This window comes from Myotis nattereri (genome assembly GCF_964212035.1).
Source record: "Myotis nattereri genome assembly, chromosome: 9".
Classification (NCBI taxonomy): domain Eukaryota; kingdom Metazoa; phylum Chordata; class Mammalia; order Chiroptera; family Vespertilionidae; genus Myotis; species Myotis nattereri.
In genome coordinates this window covers 59,599,386-59,617,515 of record NC_138084.1, presented here as the reverse complement: position 1 = coordinate 59,617,515, position 18,130 = coordinate 59,599,386, and positions in this window count along the sequence as shown.

Below are 18,130 nucleotides of genomic sequence, written 5' to 3'. Positions count from 1 at the left end.
TTCTCTAAAATCAATCAATAAATTAAAAAAAAGAAATATAGATTCCTATATGTTGATGATAGCCTCAGCTCACCTGACTAACTTTAGCTCATGTTCCTTCTTTTTTCTTGCCTTCTGTTCTTGCCAAGTCTTTTGTTTTGACTTCAGTGATTTACCAAATACTTTTGACTTTCTCTATTTCATGACCATCCCCTCCCCCCATTCTCTGCATGAAGGTTAATACTGCTTATGAATCTTGCTAATTTTAATTGATTGATTGATGAGAGAGAGAGGAGAGAGAGAGAGAGAGAGAGAGAGAGAGAGAGAGAGAATATATCACTGATTTTTTATTCCATTTATGTATGCATTCATTTGTTGCTTCTTGTATGTGCCCTGACTGGGATAGAACCTGCAACTTTGGCATATTGGGGCAATGCTCCTAACCAACTAACCAACTATGTTACCCAGCCAGGGCTATGAACCTTGTTAAAATGCTACCTTATTCAGTCAGTCTGCCAGCCAGTCAGTCAATTGTTAAACACTGAGGACCTTTATGAGCTGGACACTGTTGTAGGATCTGATTGAAAGGATCAATGAATTAACGGATTTACTCATCCCGGGGAGTTGGGAAGATCTGTTTAATAATGCATGGCTAGCCCTAACTGGTTTGGCTCAGGGGATAGAGTGTAGGTCTGCGGATTGAAGGGTTCCAGGTTCGATTCTGGTCAAGGGCATGTACCTTGGTTGCGGGCACATCCCTAGTAGGAGGTGTGCTGGAGGCAGCTGATTGATGTTTCTCTCTCATCGGTGTTCTAACTCTCTATCCCTCTCCCTTCCTCTCTGTAAAAAATCAATAAAATATATTTTAAAAATGCATGGCTAGGTATGGTTATCTTTTATGGAGACAAGTGCTCTATAAATCAGGGAACTATTGTAATATTTACATGTTGGTCTCATGAAAAATGATATAAGCAGTTTCCACTAGAATACGAATCTTGGTAATTTGCATTTATATAGCACATTATTGGCACAACAGCTTTGTCCCATGAAGTAGCTTCATTTAAAATGGTTTTGTTTTAATTATCTCTCACACAGCAACTATAAAATGATTGTAAAACAATTTGTAAGTGTGTGTGTGTTATCCATAAATGCTAAATAACAGTTAAATTATAAGCACTATGCAGTAGAATCTGACACTTCTCGGGATAATATTTTGGTTGTTCACCTGATGTACTGTCAACTCTGGAGCATTAGCATCTGAAAAAGGGCAGATGTGTGTCTGGGGAACTAAGTGTGTGTGTGGGGGTACACCTACCTTAGGAGCATCCCCGAAGAAGGAGAACTTTGGTTTGCTCTCTAAAATGTGTCTTACTCTCAAATGAAATTATTTCCAAAGAAAACCAAGGTATTCATAAAACATGCATGTACTCATGGACTGATAGCTTGCATTCAACTGTATCAGGTGCTTTAAGCATTAACTAATAAATGGGCACTTAATAGACATCCGAGCCCTTCATTCGGTCCTTCATTAATGGGCTCTGTGCAAATCACTGTGAAACAGCACTGACCGAGTCTGTCATGATCCCTGAACACCCATCAAACAAAGGAAGCACCTGGTAACATTTACATAATCACTTTTCTCCTCTGGTGCTCTGGGAATAACATCTATGTTGGCCAGCACTGCAGAGTTAAGTTTAAAGTTCTCGGCCTCTGCTCACTTTGAGTATAGGTGCTCTGTGAGCCTATAGCTTCACTTCCAACCCACTATTGCATCCTTTTAAGGACTAGTAGAGGGACAGGGCAGGGGTGGTTTCAGACCTGGTCTACAGGTGAAGACCTCATGGTTCAGAGAGTATCAGTAGCTTATTACAGTGAAAAATGAGAGGCGGAACCTGAATTTAAGACCTCTGGAATCACGGGAGGGGAGGGTGCTCACAAATATGAGACACCTGCAATCTGACTTCCCCTACACCACATGCTTCGCAATGAAAAAAGTTAGAATTGAAAGCATGTACTTTTCCATTGCTACATGAATGAATGCTTGATGGAATAAATGAATGAATGAATGGAAAGTTCTACTCTGATATCCTCTACTGACTTCTCAAATACTTGCTGTCTTTAAAGGAGGGCCCCTGGGACACTGAATTTTAACTGTGTCCTTAACATTTCTCTTGTTACCACCAACTTTATCGCCACCTCATCCTGCTTCCTTCTCCATCCCCATTGAACCATAGAGGAAAGGAACCGCCACTTTGCTCCAGTTCTTCTCCTGAGATACTCCTTTGAGGAGATCCTGGGGCTAGAGGTGGGGCAGCTTTGACAATTTCAGTCTCCCATCTGTGCCCTGCCCTGCCTCTGAAGTTCAGAATCTACTTACTTTTGGATTTATACTCCTATCTGGCCTGTGATCCAGTGAGTAGAGGTTGGGAGTTTCAAAATGGACTGCAGCCTGGCAGAAAGAGATGTTGCTGTTAGAGCCCTGGAGAAGAAAATCAATTAGGCAGATATCACCAGGGGCTTCTTCTGTTGGATGGATGCTCAGGAGAGGCACCTGTGGTCAGTCACATCAATCAGCAGGACCCAGGGAGGGCGTGTGATCCCACTGCCTGTGTATTGGAATGGCCTGCAGTGTGTGGGGATAAGGGTGTAACCCTAGTTGGCCTGAGATTTCCCGGAGGCATGGATTCTTCTTGCGCAGTGCCTAGCACATAAATGTTTATGGACTCAAGTCAGATTGAATCAGACTTGCCTGAGCCTCAGATTCCACATCGAAGATGAAGGTTCTCTACTAGAATGATGCCCGGGGGACTTCTAAAAATGAAATATGTTCTGGCTGGGAGAAGAATGTCACTTTTAGAAAAGAACATGTCCTGATTAAAATCCCAGGGCCACTGCCTATGTACTAGTTGTGTGGTTTAAACTGATCGTTTTACTCCTCTGAGCCATCGGTAAATGAAGGCAAACATGTCCGTCCACAGCATTGAGCGGGGGGACACATGAACAAAGGAGCTCAGGGAATATTTGTTGAATAAATGATGCTCAAATAGTTCAGAGGAACTACTTTCCATTTCATTTTTTAAATATATATTTTTTATTGATTTTTTAGAGAGAGGAAAGGAGAGGAAGAGAGATATAAAAGCTCTATCGATGAGAGAGAAACACGCCTCCCGCATACCCCGTGCTGGGGATCGAGCCCACAGCCCGTGCATGTGCCCTGACAGGGAATAGAACCCTGACCTCCTGGTTGCATGGGTCGATGCTCAGCCACTGAGCCACACTGGCCGGGCCTGCTTTCCATTTTAATGGGCTTTGACCAAACCTACCCATCCTTCAGTTTTTCCCTAAAGTTGTCCAGCTTTGGGACATTCCCCACCACAGCGAGGGTGGCTTGGGCAGAAAATCACTAATTTAAAGTCGCTAAAGTGTTAAGTCCTTTCTCTCCTCCAGTGTGCCACTCCAGCTCCCTGGTGCGGTGTGGGTGACCCACCCCTGTTTTCCACCTTCCACTGTTGACTCAGTGGGAGCACGGATCATGGTCGCACATGCTCCTAGACTGCTCCCTGCAAGGTGCTCTCTAAGCATTTGTTGCAAAGAAATAACTCCTTCTACTCAGAATTTTGTTTCCTGTTTCTGCAGGTCTGCAAACTGGATATCTCCTTCTCCAGGGAACAGCTCAGACCCTGGGAGAGTTGGCTTTCTCTACGCACTTGAAACTGGGCTGCGCTATTTCAGAACAATTATTTAGCTGGAAAAACATCCATTTTATAAGTGAGGATAAGAGAAGCTTGGTTACTAGGAGGAATTGGAAAGGGAAGTCTTCCCCATGTCTACCTCAAAACCTAACCGCTTCTGGAAGACACCCCTATTCTAACCTAAACTGGCTCCAAACAGAATGGTTTTATTCCTACCAGAGACACAAAAGTTACAGTGCAGTAACTTCTTCACTATTTAAATTAGGGCTATTTGCATGGCTCAACAAAAACAAACTGCTGTGGCTCTTCTAATTTCTTGGCATTGCATGTTGAACGGTCATCATCAAAGTTCCTCATTACTAACTTCAGTTTGCTTCATTTTGTGTGTTTCTTCTCAAATATACTAGTATTATTGTGCAGGCTCAGTCTATGTCTGTGATGAGTTTTGTCCTGAACGTTGGACAGAGTGTGGGAATCTCATGGCTACACCTCTGCTCCCTAACTATAGAGACCAAGGGACTTTGGTTAATAGTCATTTAGAGAGATCAATTAATTGATAGATGTATTTAATTCATATGCCAATATTGGTGACATCATTTAGTCCTTTAGGCACTGACCCTTCATGTTGGGTTTTCTCTAGAAAGTCACTTCTTGTATGATGCAGTTGCCCAACCAGCACATTTTGCTAATGTAACTTCATTTCTCTCTGTGACTTCTCATTGCATTGTGCTTGCTGTTCTAAATGATTTTATTTCATCCTAACTGCCTGAAGTCTGCATTACAGCCACTATAGATTCATTTCTAATTCTTAACCATCTCATCCCAGAAGCTCTGATAACTTTACATCTATGAATTGTAAATACCATTCTAATAAAATGAGAGTGAGTTGCCAAGTCCCTTCAAATTTGTAAATATTGGGAATATTTCCCTAACAACAGCCAATTACAGTAGGCAGGGAAAGTCATTCTAATGGGAACACTTATCCTTCAGCCTATTTCAATGTCAGAAAACCTCTTGATTCTGATTATTCCTGCAGTTCTGAGTCAGCACAGAGATATTATGTAAATGGATCAAATGGAAGAAGTGTAGTAATAATTCCTAATGGGGAGACCATCTGGCTCAGAAGCAGCCTGGAAACCCTCTGGGCGGAGAGGTATTGTCCTGTGTCTTCATTAGCAGAAAGCAGTTATTGACCACTTACCCTGTGCCCGGCACTGTGCAGGAGGCTCTCACTTAATCCTCATAAGCAAGCAATCAGTATTATTTCCATTTTATAGGCAAGAAAACTGAAGCTCAAAGATACTAAGTTCACACAGCTGGTCAGTAGTAGGGGCAGGATTTAGACTCAGGTCCATATGACTCTGAGGTGAAATGGTCTTAGATATTTAATTTGCCTTTCTGCTATTTCAGAGGCTGAAATTCCAAAGATGGTAATATAGTCTCAGGCTCAGATTGGCAATTTCAGACCCAGAGCAAGAAGTGACCAGCTGGCCCTGGCCAGTGTTGCTCAGTTGCTTGGGCACACTGAAAGGTTGCTGATTCGATTCCCAGTTAGAGCACATGCCCGGGTTGTGAGCTTGATCCCAGTAGGGAGCATGCAGGAGGCAGCCCATGGATGTTTTGCTGTCACATCAATGATGTTTCTCTATCTCTCCCTCTCTAAAAATCAATTTTAAAAATCTAAAGAAAAAAAAAAGTGGCCAGATCAGCTCAAATGCGTCAGTTGAATGGGCTATAGTGTCAGGAAGGGGTCTAAGCTCTGACCGTTCAGAGTTCATGATAGAGTCTTCAGGTTGCTGCATCGAGGGCTTGACACTGACTTTGGGATGAAGGAGAAGATGTTGAAAAATTTATGCACCCCCATCCTGATGGCATGTACCCCCATTAAAACTCTTGCTACTTTCCTCTCTCTGACCCTCTTTTTTCCTTGTGTCAAATATGTATCACCTGCCGTACCTGGCTGAGGCCCTGTCACCTCCACCAGGACTTTTGCAGTGGCCTCCTGAGGAGCACCCTGCCTCCGCTCTTGGCCTCTCCAAGCTTCTCACCACTTAATGAATAGAGTAATTTTTCCCACAAGGGCAATAAAGACTAATCAAGAGATTTAAGCAGGGTGATTACATAATTGAATTTACAGTTTAGAAAAATTAAACTCTGAGGAGTTAAAGCATGATGATCTCCCCCCACCCCACCTTCCCTAATCTCTTTAGCCACCATTTTCTCCCTCCCATTTGCTGTCCTCCAGGCAAATTGAGTGCAGGACCATGCTCAGCTGAGTCTTCTGTCAGGCGCCCCTCCTGCTCCAGTGGGCCCTGGCAGGCTCACTGTCTTAAAGACCCACCACAATTTTCCTATGAAGTTATCCTTGCCTCCTCACACACCCAACATAACCTCACTCAAAGCACTCATGACCCACTCAATAAATTGAAATACAGTTGAGCCTTGAACAGTGCCAGAGTAAGGGGCATCAACCCTTCCCCTCAACTCACAGTTGAAATCCCCATATTAATTTTAACTCCCCCAAAACTTAACTACTAATAGCTTACTATTAACCAGAAGTCTTATCGATAACATAAAAAGTCAATAAAAACAGATTCAGTATGGTATCTATATTATATACTACATTCTGACCATAACAGGAGCTTAGAGAAACGAAAACGTTATGAAGAAAATCATGAGGAAGAGAAAATACATAGATACTATGTATTGAAAAAAATCCAGGTATAAGTGGACTTGCCAAGTTCAAACCTACGTCATTGAAAGGTCAATTTTAGTTTATTTGTATTCTGTCTCCCCTTCCAGAGTGTGAACCCCTCAAAGACAGGGGCTGTATCCCTCATATTTCCATCTACAGCTCCCACAGCATAGTCAAGCCGTGGTTACTCTCAGATGTTAGTGGAATAAACTGGCTAAACAAATCGTGTCTTCTAGAAGATGACATGATAAGGAAAAGATACAGACACTTAGGGGTGAAGGTGGAAAATGACTACTGAAGAATGAGAAGTATGCCCTAGGACAGTGGTCAGCAAACTGCGGCTTGTAAGCCACATGAGGCGGCTCTTTGGCCCCTTGAGTGTGGCCACAAAGTTTCAGTCGCACTGTACGTGCTCGCCCGCATGTAGTATTTTGTAGAAGAGCCACACTCAAGTTTGCCGACCACTGCCCTAAGAGTTGGGCCTCAGGGAAACCAGGAACCCTGAAAGTCCAGACGACTGGCATGAGTTAGGGCGAAGAGCCGGAGAAAATAGTGAGCATTTACTGTATGTGGGATTGATCTGTGCGAACGACTTCCTAGGGAAGGCTAAGACCCTTGGCCTCAGAGAAAACTCCCAACAGCCACAATCAGACTCAATGCAGCCCAAACAGATCTTTACAAAACTGGACAAGTCTCAGAAGACCCTGTTGTTTCTCCAGGAACCTGGGATGGCCTGCTCCCTAATTTGGGGTGCTCAGCATCTCCCTGCATTGGGCACTGCTTTTCTCAATAAATGCTGAAAGAATGAGTGAATGAAAGAATGATTAGCTACCACTCTGCACTTCAGTCTTGGAGAGTCACCTGCACAAAGTCTGGCACTGTGAAGAATGTATTCTGTATTTTCTCCCCCATCTCACCTTTAAATTTCCAGTTTTTCCCCCATCACCACTCGAACCTCCCAGCAATTTAATTAAACAACTAATAATGGGCCTCACCCACCCACCTTTCGTCCAAACATCCAATTAGCCCAGGCAGACGTCTGAGACATTGGCCTCAAGGTAGGGAGTGGCAACTCCGAACAAGAGCTCTGGTTTCTGATTGTTTTTTGTTGTTGTTGTTAATCCTCATTTTTCCCATTGTCTTTTAGAGAGAGTGTAAAGGGCCATCTGTGTGTGTATGTGTGTGTGTGTGTGTTTTCAGGAAAAAAAAGTCTATTTAGATCTTCTGCCTATTTTTAAATTGGATTGCCTGGAGAAATTTTGCTATTACATTGTATAATTTATATATATATATATATATATATATATATATATATATATATATTAAATGGCTATTTTTAAAATATATTTTATTGATTTTTTTACAGAGAGGAAGGGAGAGAGATAGAGAGTTATGAGAGAGAAACATCAATCAGCTGCCTCCTGCACATCTCCTACTGGGGATGTGCCCGCAACCAAGGTACATGCCCTTGACCGGAATCGAACCTGGGGCCTTTCAGTCTGCAGGCCAACGCTCTATCCACTGAGCCAAACCAGTTTTGACTATTAACTTTTTATCAGATACATGCCTTGCAAATATTTTCTCCCACTCAGTAGGTTACCTTTTCATTTTGTTAATGGTTTCTTTTGCTGTGCAGAAGCTATTCATTTGATGTCGTCCCAAGTGTTTATTATTGCTTTTGTTGCCTTTGCTTTGGGTGTCAAACCTAAAAATCATCACTAAGACCAATGTCAAAAAGTTTACTTGCCTACGTTTTCTTCTAGGACTTTTATGATTTTAAGTCTTACTTTCTAGCTTTAATCCATTTTGAATTAATTTTAGTGTAAGATGGAGGACCAGTACAAACATTGTTGGTAAGTGGGGTAAGCTCCTCTCATTAGAAACTCCAAGACCATGTCTTTGCAGCCCTGCAAAGAGCTGCAAGAATTGACCAGCGTTTTGGGCTATAGCAGTGCAGACTGGCATGTAAGAGCTCTGGCATTTTACTTGAGAAGTAATGCCTGCTGGCCCAGAGCCCCCTCATTTAGTCCTTAATATCATGTTGCAAATGGGTCTAAGGCATGCTGGGCAGTCACAATAACTAGCTTCTTTGTTGACAAGTATTGGTGACTTCCCCGTTAGCTCTCCCCATGCCTGTCCCTGAGACCATTTGGTACAATGAAGCAAGTCTCAGACTGAATTCTCGCCCCCTCCGCCCCCCACATACTTCTATTAGCATAAAATAGTCCTATGTCTATTGTAGGGTTTGATTAAGTCTCAGCAATTTTCCCTTTCAGTCTCTGACGAGCATCTTGCATGCAGGTAGAGGACAGCACCTGGCAGAAGGCTTAAGCTCGCCTTCCAGTGGCAGATAATCCCCTGGAAGTGACTCAACACAGGGTGGATGCCGCAGTGGCTGCCTCTCCAAAGGGTGGAGGCTGCTGGGCTCACCTGTTTATCCAGGAAGGTGCCTATACAATAGTTCTAGTCAACTCATATGTCAACGTACTCCTTTCGCCAGGGAAAACCCTCTGCTAATATTCATTGTGACAAACAGCAACCCTCTGGTGCTGACTGGAGCTAGTTAAGGTTGAGGCTTGTCCAAGCTTGTGGGGGCTTCTGATTACTCAGTCAGATGCTAAATAACCACCTATAGAGTGTGTAGGCCCAATTGGGGGTCTTCAGGTGTTAAACAACCACCCCCACTGTGTATAAAACTATCCTACAGACCCCGCGTGTCACATTCAGACTCCATATGAAGTCCTTGGGCCCACTCCTTCCTGAGAGATTATACAACCCCAACCCAGTCTTCCTTCCACTGTCCAGAAACCCCGACTGGCTTCCCTGGTAGCAGCCTTCCCTCCAGTCATGGGTCAGTGCTGGGGAAGCTTTCGGGCTGCCACTGAGCCACCCTCTCAGGTGAAAGCCTGCCATACCCACAGCTACCTCTGGCAGGCCCTGGAGGCAGAGCTGGCCTGACTGTCTCAGACCCAAAAGGAAGCATTTGGCTCCCATTATTTCTGGGCACTCTCCTCTATCTGTCCTATTCCAGCGCCTAAAAAGCTTCCTGTCCGCCCTGGCCAGTGGGGCTCAGTGGTTAGAGCACCGGCCCCCACGAGGAAAGCAACCAATCAATGTGTCTCTCTCACATTGATGTTTCTCTCTCTTTCTCTTTCTCCCCCTCCCTCCCTTCCTCCTTTCCACTCTCTCTGAAAACCAATGGGAAAAAAATATCCTTGGGTAAGAATTACAGTAACAAAAAAAGCAGCTTCCTGTCGGGTCAGCTGTAAGGCCATCTCTGGCGGCCGATTCAGGAGTCTCTGTAGCTCCCAACCTCCTCCCTGGGTGGTCTGCGCCTGCGTGAAGGGAGCTGACACACATTGCTCACAGGGCCCAGGCCCTCAGCACTCCAGACCATGGCGGTGGCCCTTGCTCCTGCAGACTCACTGTGGACACCTGCTTACCCCACCTGCCTGAGGCCAGGAAGGCGGGAGCCACTCACCTATCCTGCAGGCACTCCTTCCCTCTTCTATCAGGTATTCTCGGATGACAAGCCTGGTTGAGCTGGTTGAACACTCAGTCCTGCCCACCCAGATATCCGTCTCTAAGGGAGACAGACAAGTGACTAGGAAATGATAACATGAATTGAGAAACGCTGTGATAGGCTAACTGCACGAGGCTGTGAAAGAATGTAAAAGGGGCAACAGCAAAGCTTGAGGAATCAGAGAAACCGTCTTAGAAATGCTGACCTCTACGAAGAGCATGTTCAAAGGCCCAAAGGGGAGCCAGCCTAGGAGGGCGGCACGGCTGGCCTGCAGGTGGGGACGGTCAAGGACGGGCAGGTCGTTGGAGGCCTTGGTGTCGAGCTAGGGAGTCTGGACATGGTGGAGATGGACGTGAGGAGCCATAGCGTGCTCAGGTGATACCTTTCCGCTCAGTGAGCAGTGCAGGCTTTGAGCTGTCTCAGAAGCGTCACTGGGGCCCTAATGTAAAACGATGACAGACCAAACCTGACACTTCCATTCGCTGCTATGTGGTCAGGGTACCCCCTCCCACTTGCATTAGACTGAAAGGGCCTAGTAAGGAGGGCACCCATGTCACTGGCAGGAAATGAATGAGCAAACTCTACCAGACTGAGACAATCCCTTCCTGGGGTACAAGTGAAATTGAAATTCTGAAACGACTCTGCTGTCATTTGTCTGAATACAGTTGATTTTGTCTTGTTCTATTACACCAAGTCCCAGATACTAGAAACAGAAATCCAAGATGCCACTGCCTGTTCATATAAACAATTAGTTTTTTGGCCTTGGATGGAGACACACCAGCTCATGTTTACGGAGCTGTTTGCATTTGCTGATGACAACATAATACAACTGAGAAAAGTCACCCTATGGGAAAATCTGCTTTCCTTCTGTTCCGGAAAGCAAACTCACAGGACATCAGACAAAGCAAGCATGTCCGGCCTACGCATATAGCACAGCAGACTAATACCCTCAAAGAAAAATCTGTCTCCCCCTCATCCTGTTTACTTATAGGTTGGAAATATCCAAAGAACTTTATACCTTACTCGCTTCCATTCCCATTCCCCATAATTAGGCAAGTCCTAATGACTCCCTGTATTGTCTCTGCCACATTAGCTTTGAGGTGATGGTGTGTGAGACAATGGTGCATAACTCAAATACAGGGCCAATCTAAACGAGAAACTGGCAGAGGGCTCATGGGACAATTGCATTATCCGTGAAAAGACATCAGAACAATTGGAGGATAACATTAGATTTTAAATCACAGTGGCAATTACAAGACAATTATCCAAAATGGTGTAATTGCCACGGCTTCAGCGTCAGTGGCAGAACCTGCGCAGTGTTCGTGCCACTTTCTCTTCACGCCACGAGGAAGACAGGTCTGCGCATTGTCAGAGGCAATTCTCCAGAAGAAAATATTTGTATTCTCTCCCCCATGCCCCAGACAGCTAATAACCAGAGCCCAAGTGAAAAATGGAGCCCGAGATCATGCCTAAGTCCTTCAGGACAGCACCCCCACCCCCACCCCCCCGCCCCTTGCCTTGATTACTCCAAAATGTGCTGCTCTCAGTTATTCCACCCTGCCCCTGTGTGCATTTCAATCCAAGCAGAGAACCTGAATCCCACTTTTTCTAGATGATGTCTCTTAGCCACGGATACCCCATATGGGGCAATGGGGAGTCACTTACTTGGTTTTATTAACTGTTGTAATACTGATAGCATAATGTGTCTGCTATTATAAAGGCAGCTACAATGTACTGAGTGAATATGACATGCAAAATACCTCTCATAACTTATTTAATGTCCTGTGAGTCTTGATTTTTATGCATTCATTTATTCAACAAATAGTTATCCAATATCTTCTTCGTATCAGAATCTGTTCCAAGAGCTTGTGTTGTATTAGTAACAAAACAAGACAGAGCCCCGTCTTCTTGGAGCTCACCTCACGGGAGGCATTTTGCATAACCCTCATGGGTACAATGGACTATCTATAACACTGGCAGAGCCAAATGCAAATTGGTATCAAAATATTCTCCACTTCTTTCCTAATCTCTCTCCTTTCCTTTTTTACTGTCCTTGCTTTAGAATCTGATTATTTTCAGAGAAATTCAACAAACACTACTTAAGCACCTACTAATTTGACAATAACTAGCAGTATTTAAAAGTGGGCATACCCTTTGACTGAACAATTTCAGTATTAGGTTTTTATCATACAATGTACTTGCACAGGATTGCTGAGATGTGTTCAATGATATACATTGCAGTGTTGTATATTAGAGAGCCAAACTGGAAACAATGAAAAATGTCCATCAAAAAGGGGACTATTAAATAAATGAGGGTGCATCCACACATCAGAATATTATGCAGCTGCTAAAAGAATATGCTGACTAAAGGGGATGTCCAGAGACTCCCATGAAATGAAACAGGCAAGTTCCAGAATAGTGTGTACAGTTGGATCCCATATTTGTAAATTTCACATATATATAGAAGAAAGACTGGAAGGATATGCATCAAAATATTATCTTGGGGAGCCTCTGGGAAGTAAGTTGGGGATAAGGAAGACCTTCATTTTCTTCTTTATTTATCTTCTGATTTAAAATGTGTACAGATTGCTTTTGTAGTTAAAAATGTATGAAGAACATGGATCATCTCCCTAGCCCTGGGCACTGAACATTCGGAGATGACTAAGAAGGCATGACTTTCTGCCCTGGAGGAGCGTGATGATTAGCACTAGGAGTCAACTCGGTTGGGCTATAGTGTCCGGGTATTTGATCAAACATTATTTGATCAAAAATTATTTTGTGAAGATGTTTTTTTTTTTTTTGGTGTGGTCAACATTTATATTAGTGGACTGTGAATAAAACTGATTATCTACATACATAAAAAGCTAATAGGCAAAGTGTCCCCTTGGGAGTTTGACCAGGAGACTGGGAGTTTGATCGCTCACTATGATGTGTGCTGACCACCAGGGGGCAGCATGGAATGAAGGAAGGCCCTGGATCAGCCCAGATTGCCGGCCAGGCCTAGGGACCCTACCCATTCACGAATTTCATGCAGCAGGCCTCTAGTCCTCTATAATATGGATGAGTCTCATCTAGTCAGTTGAAGGCCTTTAATAGAAAAATGACTGGCCTTCCCAGAGCAAGAGGGAATTCTGTCAGGAGACTATCTTTTAGATTTGAAGAAAAATCATCAAAACATAAGTACGATGACTTTGTAAAAGCAAGAAAAATCTTATTTGCACAGAGTGAATAAATAGAATCTATAATAATAAAAGCATAATATGCTAATTAGACCGGATGCCAAACAGTGGAACAACTGTCCGGACCACCTTCCAAACGACCTTCCAGACAAAGCCAGGGCTGCAAGGGCCGAGGCAGCAGGGGCTGCGAGGGCCAAGCCCCTTGCATAAATTTCATGCATTGGGCCTCTAGTACAAAATAATGTCAATACTGTGATTACAACTGTGAACAATTACACAAATGAATGAAAGACTGTGAAGTAATAATAGAAAAGAAAGATAAATTGTTAGGGTGATAGAAGTGTGTTGAGTTTTCCTCTCCACCAATAAAAGTTTATTTAGTTCTGAGCGGCATGTGCAGCTGGCCTGGGTACCAGGTCACATTCTCTTGGGGCGGGGCCTCCTTTAGAATTTAGGGGTTAATTGTGGGGTACTTATGGAGTGCTTTTCTCTGGCTCTTCTTTTAGTGGGGCCGAGAGCAATAGAATTCTGAAACATAACAGAGAATAAAGAAGCTTAGAGGGGGTTTGTTTTTTTAAACAGAAAAGGGGGAAAAAAGAAAAGAAAAAGCTTATTTAGCACTGCAGTTGTTGCTTGTCAATGAACATGTGTCAGTCAAAATGGAAAACTGGATGAGAAGCACAGGGCTGTCTATTTCTATTGGGCTTGTTCCTTTTCTCTAGGCCACCTTGAACTAGAAACTAGAATCTTAGCATGTGCCAAGCACCTATTGTATTTGCGACTATCAGCGGGATCTCATTTAACCACTACCCGGATTCTGTAAGGTAGATGTGGTTTGTTAACCAGTTCTTGAAATCTGGGCGTCAGCAGGGCTGGTTCCTTGTGGAGTCTCTGAGGGAGAATCTGCTCCCTGCTTCTCTCCTACTTTCTACTGGTTGATGACAGCCTTTGGTGTTCCTTGGCTTGTAGGCAAGTCACTTCAATCTGTCTCCATCATCACATGGCATTCCCCCTTGTGTATGTATCTGTGTCTCTTTTCCTCTTCTTATAAGAACAATAGTCATATTGGATTAGGGGTCACTCCGATCCAGTGTGACCTCATTTTAACTTGCTTACAACAGCAATGACCCATTTCCAAATAAGGTCACTTTCACAGGCATTGGGGGTGGGGCTAATATTTCAACATACCTTTTTTTTTTTTTTAAATCCTCACCTGAGGATATTTTTCCATTGATTTTTAGAGATTTTTAGAGAGAGTGGGAGGAAGGGGGAGAGTCAGAGAGAAACATCAATGTGAGAGAGACACATTGATTGGTTGCCTTTCACACATGCCCTGACCAGGGCCAGGGATTGAGCCTGCAACCCAGGTATGTACCCTCGGCCAGAATCAAATCTGGGATCCTTCAGTCCACTGGTCATGCTCTATCCACTGAGCCAAACCAGCCAAAGCCAACATACCTTTTCAGGGACCACAATTCAACCCACTGCAGAGGGAGTCAAACCCAGGCCTCTCTGTCTCCAAATCTATGCGATTGGGTGGGGCTCTGAGAGAGCTCCAATGCACAATTAAAGTAGGGATTTTATAGGTACAAAGCGAGGCAACAGAGACTGTAAAATCATTCTCACAGTCTTGAAAATGCAGGCTAGATAACTGATGCCTTAATTAAAGCATTACAAGTGCACCTGAAAATATTTAAATAATCATTGTTGAAATAATGTGAAAAGTGGGTAATTCAAGCACAGTAGATTGCAGCACATTTTCTGTGAATGCTGGGTTCATCAAAAGTGAATTTAGTTCTTAAATTTTTAACTCTATGAGTACTAATTGGAGACTAAAAATTGACAGCCTCTTCCTGTCAAGGAAAGTGAGTGTAATTTCTTGGTAACTCGAGTTCGCCTCCATTATATATATAGGAATAACTTATTCATTTCCCTCACCCCAGCACATAACATCAGATAATGAAATAGATACACACACACACACAAAGGGAGCAATTTAGTGTTAAGGAAGACATGAGATTCCATTGCAATTTGTGCATTTTTCTCTCAAGTATTTTTCAACTCTGATGATCATTTTCATGACTTATATTAAATTATTTGATCCTGATTTTTACTGGAAAGCCAAAATCAAAAGAAATAATTTAATTTGCTGACTGCACTGTGTGAACCTTGCTCTTCACATTATCCAAATTTAAAATCTATGCCAGAAGATGGGAGACTTACATTTTCTCATTGTTAAAATGATTGGAATAATTCAGTGGCATGCCTCCAGGTTATGGTTTTTCTAATTACCTTGTATCCTGAGTTCTTAATTAATTATATTGAGACGTGAAAAAGTCCCTTTGTGCTCAGAGCCCATCCTAAGCCTTTTTCTGAGCTGGGTGAGTTATATTTACACAGTGCATCTCATCACTGCATTTCAGTTTTGTCCCTGAAGCTGCTGCCCTTTTGGTCATTTTAATCTCATTCCTCTCAGAGTCAACTTCCTACCATTTGGAACAAGCATCCGGCCAGGTAGCCTTCCCACACACCAAGATCGGGTCACCTTTCACCTAATTCCTCAGTGACCGAGTTAAATGCCGTTTCTTTCTGGGTCACAGCAATGATGCAGCATTAAAGGCTCTGCCACAGGAAGCAGCTTCTGAAATTGATCAGGGGCTCAGCTTCATTAGAGAATGACTGGATGAGGGAAACGATGAGCCTCCATACGATATTCAACGGCATCAAAGCCCCGAACCTCCTATCTGTGCAAAACACGTTTATTTAAATGAGACGCTGGATAAGGCCCAAAGGGCTTTCTCAGCCAGCATGACTCCAGAGAACACCTGAGCTTTAATTCAAAGAATTTTTCTTAATACTTTGAATCATTATGACTGATGGGACCCCTGGAAATGATGAAAAGAAAGAGGGCGGGGAGAAAGCTCCTTTACACAGTGGGACTTGGAGGAAGATGAGGGAAAACGACACGTGGCTACCATTTGAGTGCCTCTTATTTGTCAGGCACTGTACTGAGTTCTGTGCAGGCATAGCCTCATTGGATCTGACCTATTTTGCAGATGAAGCAACCAAAGAACATAGTGTCTGAGTAACTCACCCAAGTCCACATGGTTGGTATGTATCGGAGTCCACCTCAAAAACCCAGCCTGCTTCCCAGCTATTCACGGGCATACGAATCACCTGGGGGACTTGTTAACAAGCTTATTCAGACTCGGTGGGTCTGGGATTCTGTGTTTCTAACAAGCTCCTGGTGAGGTCAGTGCTGCTGGTCTGTGGACCACAATTTGAGGAGCAAATTACAGCCTCTAAAAGCAGTGGTTCTCAACCTTGGCTGCACATTAGAATCACCTGGGAATCTTTTTAAAATCCTGATTTCTGGGCCTCATCCTCTGGAAATTCTGTTTCTTTGTTATGGGGTGGGGCCACAACATTAGTAACAAAGAAACAGAATTTCCGGAGGATGAGGCCCAGAAATCAGGATTTTAAAAAGATTCCCAGGTGATTCTAATGTGCAGCCAAAGTTGAGAACCACTGCTCTGAAGTAATACACTATGGTTCCTCTTAATGTTCCCTTTTCCTTTTCGACTGACAAAAGCTCACATGGAAAGACACGTTTTAAGGAGTCCTTGTGTTGTTTTTTTTAAATTGCAGAAATGAACATTCTCAAGGTTAAAGGTTGTGAAATAACAAACATTCAGACGCACCTGATGTTATAAGAACCTCAGCATTCTGTGGAATGTGCTCAGGTTTTTCTTGGCAAAATCTGTCTTGCCTGGACCCTCCTGTCTAAATGTGTGACTCGAGAGCCAGGCATTTAATGTGTCAGAGAGAATCCGTTCTTGGTGGTTCGTCCAGCCGGCATCAGCCCTCCTCGGTGAGCCCTGCCCTGGACAGGCAGAGAGGATCACAGGTGACAGTGTTTGTAGAAGTGGAGACTTGATGGGTCAGTTCTCAGGGTGAAGGTAAGCTGCCAGAGCAGTCCCCAACCGAAGGTCTCTGAGAATCTGTGGAGTGAGGCTTCTGGAACATGGGCCAGTTCCATGCACTTGGTGGAGTGAGCTATGTAGTTGCTACATACTATGTGGAAATGTTGGCAGGGTTAGTCTTGGATGAAGCCATTTTGAAGGCAATTAAAATGGGAGAAATGCTCTGACTTAAAAATGGACATACTCTTTGACCTAAAAATTCTGCTTCCAGAAATCCATTCTTCAGAAACCCTAGCATATGTGCCCACCTGTTCCTGAGAGCATTATCTGTAATGTCCAAAATTAAAAATAGTCCATCAATAAGGGCACAGTTAAATAAATTATGGAATGACCATAATGCAGCCATTAAGAAGATCGTAGCACTGACCTGCGAAGGTGTCTAAGCTAGATTGCTAAGGGGACACAGTGAGTTTCAGGACAATATGTAAAATAGGCTCTGATTATGTAACTCCCTCCCATCTACATATGTGTCTATGCACATACACGGGGAGTCTTCATTATCTGAGCATTTTTGAAGGCATCCTACAGGGGTTCTTTATGTCCTTCTTTTGCCTGTCTTCATTTTCTCATGCTTGTAATAACCTTGTACTGCTTTGGAAAGAAAGAAAGGAAAAGAAAGAAAAGGAAGAAGAATGAAAGAAAGGAAGAAAGAAAGAAAGAAAGAAAGAAAGAAAGAAAGAAAGAAAGAAACGAAGAAAGGGAAAAGGAGGAAGGAAAGAAGGAAGGAAGGAAAGAAAGAGGGAGGGGAGAAATAGCACCAGAAAAATTAAGGGAACACTTTTTAAAAATATTTTTGAATTTTCTACTTTTTAAAAAATTCCCACCTGAGGATATTTATTCCATTGATTTTTTTTTTTTTTAGAGAGAATAAGTGGAAAGGGGGGAGGGAGGAGGAGGAGAAAGAGGAGAGAGAGAGAGAGAGAGAGAGAGAGAGAGAGAGAGAGATCCAACCTGCAACCCAGGTACATGCCCTAGACTGGGAATCGAATCTGAGACCCTTGGGTATGCACCAACCACTGAACTCAACTGGTCAGGGCTTGAATTTTCTACCTTTAACCTACTTGTTCCTGCTCTGCTTG